The sequence below is a fragment of the Molossus molossus genome, unplaced genomic scaffold (genome assembly GCF_014108415.1).
Source record: "Molossus molossus isolate mMolMol1 unplaced genomic scaffold, mMolMol1.p scaffold_m16_p_13, whole genome shotgun sequence".
Lineage (NCBI taxonomy): Eukaryota > Metazoa > Chordata > Mammalia > Chiroptera > Molossidae > Molossus > Molossus molossus.
Window position 1 is genome coordinate 60581401 of NW_023425348.1, and position 5274 is coordinate 60586674.

Genomic DNA, 5274 nt, shown 5'->3' on the forward strand with positions numbered 1-5274 from the left:
GATGAATTTAGTGTACTTCTCTAAAAATAAAGTATGGAAATACAAAGGTCTTAAAAAGTGCACTGTAGACAATATTTGATCATTTTTGAAACTGAAACAACATTTGATAACATCAACCAATGTATTTCCTCACCTGTAAAACATGGATATACTCATATACTTTGCCAGACTACAGTGAGGTCAAAATAAGATAAAACAATCCCAGACATAATGCCTAGAATGTAATAAGTATACAATACATGTTAGCAGATTTCTTTTTCTTTCTTTCTTTTCTTAATCCAATCCTTCTTTCGGGGCATGACTGAAGTCCACTGGCTGCTTTTTAAAAAATCCTCACCAGAGGATATGTTTATTGATTTTTAAAAAAATCTTCACCCAAGAATATGTTTATTGATTTTTTTAAAAAATCCTCACCCGAGGATACATATATTTATTGATTTTTTTTTTTTTTTTTTGGTTAATCCTCACCTGAGGATATTTTTCCATTGATTGTTAGATATAGTGGTAGGGAGGGAGGGAGAGAGAGAGAGAGAAACATGGATGTGAGAGAGACACATCAATTGGTTGGCACGAACCCAACCAGGGCCAGAGATTGAACCTACAACCCAGGTACATGCCTTTGTCCGGGAATCGAACCTGAGACCCTTCGGTCTGGCCACCGACACTCTAACCACTGAATCATATTGACCAGGGCCCCACTGGCTTCTCACAGTCTTCCTGACTTGTGTCTTGAACTGGGCTATCCTCTTCCTCTGTGAAAGCCTACCTCCTCTCCCCCAATCCCGACCTCACAACGTCAGCACTTTATTATACTGTGCCTTGAAAGGCTTCCCCAAATGTTTTATTCATACATGCCCTGTCTGCTAACAAGCCAGCAAGCTCCTTCAGAACAAGGACAAGGCCTTCTGTTTCTTTTGTAAATTCATGAGCCTGAGCAGCTGTGGACACACATGGGTTAGAAGGATAACTGCTAGCTGAGAGAATTCTCAGTGCATATTAGTATCTCCTTTTTTTTCTGCCTAAATATTCCTCTAGCCCAGTGGTTCTCAATCTTCCTAATGCCGCGACCCTTTAATACAGTTCCTCATGTTGTGGTGACCGTCAACCATAAAATTATTTTTGTTGCTACTTCATAACTGTAAATTTGCTACTGTTATGTCTTAGGCGACCCCTGTGAAAGGGTCGTTCGACCCCCAAAGGGGTCGCGGCCCACAGGTTCAGAACCACTGCCCATGAGTCCTGAAGCCTTTCAATCAATATTGGTCTACAAGAACTACATGATTATAAATCCAACTCTGTGTGTGTGTGTGTGTGTGTGTGTGTGTGCGCACGCGCGCGTTTCGGGGGAAGTGAGGCTATTGTGGGAGACAGAAGTAGGGCACAGTAACTTTGAATTGGTGACTTTCAATTGAGAAATACACACGAGGAATAAGATTTGGATTAATAAACAGAAACGGCATATGTGGGATTTATTCTTATTAGTTTTCTTTTGGTTAGTAATTCTTCCTAATTACCCAGTTTTGTGTGGCAGTTTTAGTGGAATTAACCTTTAACAACTTAAATTGGTATAGCTGATTCCGCTGTCTTTCACAGGTTCTCACTCACTGGTCCAAGCCTATGGCACCACCACTCAGAACAGGTGCAGTGATGATGGTGTGGGCTTGCAGCCAGACACACTGTGTTCCAGTACCCTAGCTCAACCCTCACTTACTCATGGACGCTTTCCCTGACTTCCCCAAATCAACTCCCATTGTTGTTGCTTGTCATTGCACCATATACCTCCCATTCATAACAAGTCACAGGTGCAGTTGTAGCTCTGTTTCAGTATCAGGTTATGTGCACCTTTCCAACCCAGACTGTGAGCTTCGTGGGGGCAGAGATCATGTGCTTTTACTTACCATTGTGTCTCCAACACCTAGCGCAGTCCCCGCACATAACAGGCACTGGATAGATGTCATTAAATGAATAAAAGAAAAAATATTTCTTTTTTTTAAATCTTTACTGGAGGACATTTTTTGATATTTTGTTCAGATAGAGTGGGAGGTAGAGAGAGAGAGAGAGAAACATTGACGTGAAAGGAACACATCGAGTGTTCCTTTTGGTTGCCACCCACACGACCCAACCAGGGCCGGGGAAAAACTGCAACTAAGGTACGTGCCCTTAGCGGGAACCGAACCCAGGTCTCTCCAGACCGCAGGCCAACTCTCTAAACGCTGAGCCAAACAGGCCAGGGCAAAAAAATATTTCTTAAAGACATGGTCCCCACTCTCGGGGAACTGAAAGTCCAGTAGAGAGAGGGTGACAATGCAGAAAGGTAAGCATTGTAACGGGGAACACATGGCACAGTGATGAGAGTGTACAGGTTGTTTTGGTACATGTTTGGAGATGTTTCATTGAAGAAGTTGTGTTTGAATTGGATCTTAAAGAAAAAGGGGGAAGAAGTAGATAAGGAGGTTAAAGAAAAGATGAGGATGTGGCCTGTGCACACTCACACAGCTAGAAAACGTGAGAACACATATTTAAAACTGTCCTTGAACATGGGAAGTTAACATATAGATCTCAGGTCACAGGGATTACTCGAAATATGTTCAGAAACACAGAAAGTAGGACAAAATTTATGGGGTCTAGCTAAAAGCTGTTTTATCCAGAAGATGAACTGGATATCTACTGTAGCATTGTCTCAACCACCTATTTACATCACAAAACAGTGGAAGTGAATATCTGGGATGTGAAATCAGACATCTAAACACTGGTCTGATGTTTATCAGTATGATCTTGGGCATGCTAAACTTTCTAATATAGCAAAGTTCATTGTGTCAATGTATTCTCTGCAACTACAATCATCTCTGTGTCAATGCTTTAAAATCAAATGACCAGGTAAACTTAATAATAATGTGACTTTTTCTGTGATTCAAGTGATTACTAATGGTAAAATAAATGAAATTTCAATTCAAGCACATTCACCTATATAAAACACCATAGTCAGTGGTAGGATGGTAAAGATTAAAAACAAAGAAGACAATTTGTCTCCAAGGAATTCACAGTCTTATGTATGAGGGAAATGGAAGAGGAGAGACAGACTTCCCAATAAGTACAATAATAAGAAGGGAATGGAACCCTGAGATCCCAGCTATGATATCTGAAGAGCACATCCAATCCCTCACTTCCCCACCCATGACCAATATCCATGGGATTCTAAAGATGATTGGAGATGGCTCTGGCCCATCCATAGTCTCTGATCAGAAAGTATTTATGGATGAGAAGCAAGAGATCCAAATAAAAATTTTCAGATTCAACGGAATTGAACATTTCTTAACATAAACTTAAGTGTACTTAACATAAACTTCAGGAAATTCTGAATTGGTGCTCTGAAGCTAAAAATTCAGGGGCGGTCTCAGATATGCATTCTTAGAAAGTTTTTAGAGATGTGAAAACCTTTGGAAACATTTCTTGTCAAACTATCACTCAAAGACCATGGACTTTTTTTTTTCCCCACACAGAGTATGGGTGACTTTCCTATAGCATGTAAACAATAAGAGAAATGTAATATAATAGAGCAAATTGCTAGTAATAAATATATCTACAAATCCACCTAGGCAAGCTATAATTTCTATGTGCATTAATTTCCTTAGTTGCAAACTTGAAAAGATAATTAGCTCTAATCTAAAGGTAATACAAAGGATTAAATGTATATTAAATATATAAAACCCTTAGAACAGTTATGGCCTACACTAAGTACTTAATTAATATTAGCTCTAATAATGGGAAGTGTAAATCCCAAATGTCCCAGTCTTCAAAAAAAGAGAAAAATGTTAAAGGTAACAAAGTTGACATTTTAGACATCTCTGGCTAAGAATTTTCTTACCCTCAGTATATTTCTTAAAGCAGCAAGCACATGGAAAGGTTGTTTTTATAAAATGTAAGTATTCTTTGTCTTAGGTGATTTTCAGTTTCACTGGTTTATTTATTATGAAACCTCTAAAGTGTATTAAATTCCAAATCTAAAGTGAATAATTTAGCAGTTCTTTTGCAAACAAACAGATGAAGACCCCAAAGTACAATTACTGAGTCAGCTGATATTTACTGAGTCCCCATTTTCCCTGATATTGTCACCATGACATGCTAAAGGAAGAGGGTTCTGCAAATATAAGCTATTTCTTGGCCCACCACTATTTTCATGATGTAAGCAAACTTGAACAATTGGAAACAAGGATCAGAGAACAATGAAGGAGTTTTTGCCCATCAGTAATAACATTAACAGAGTTTCAAATCGCTTGGTAGTTCATCTTTCAGTGATCTCTCAGAGCTTAGAATGAACCTCTTCATTTAAAACTAGATAAAGATTTCCTTTCACATTTCAAAACTGTCCCCTAGGCTCCCCTGGCAGGAGCCATGGTAAGAAGATACTAATGTTCACAGCTGGTCTAAGTCCATCCCTTTGGGGTTCATAGTCTCTCTTCTTTCCCTGGTTCTGGAATGGATCTAGTTTTGCAACCTAGTGGGTGGGGGCAGAGGAGGGTGAAGGCTATGTTAGTTGAATATTTATGGTGTGCAAGGCATTTTATATTGAGATTTCGAAATGTTCCTAGCCCTCTTAGTCAATATAAAAATGAAGTTATCAAAAGTAATTATTTTTGCTAAAAATTAGAATGTATTCTCACCCCCCCACACACACTTCCACCTCCAAAATATGCTTATAGGGCTTTGATCTTTACTAAAATTTGCCCATAACTTTGCCTGTTTGACAGAGCTTATGAGGCACCAGTTCTTTTTTTCCTTTATTCAACTACCCCCCAACCCCTTTCAGAACCTCAACATTTTCCCTTGTCCCTTTTATTCCTTTCCCTCTCCAACCTACCTGCCCACTCATACTCTTTCAGGGTTAAAACCCACAGTGCTGCCTGGCCGGTATGGCTCAGTGGATTGAGCATCATCCCATGAACTGAGAGGTCCTGGTTCTATTCCCTGTCAGGGCACATGCCCAAGTTGTAGGCTCAATCCCCAGTAGGGGGCATGCAGAAGGCAGTCAATTGATGTTTCTCTCTCTCTTTGATGTTTCTATCTCTCTCCCTTCCTCTCTCTTTAAAAAAAAAATCAATAAAAACATTTTTTTTTATCCTCACCTGAGGACATTTTTTGATATTTTCTTCAGATAGAGTGGGAGGGAGGGAGGGAGAGAGAGAAAGAGAGAGACATCGATGTGAAAGGGACACATTGAGTGGTTGCCACCCACACGACCCAGCCAGGGCGGGGGCGGGGGGGGGGACTGCAACT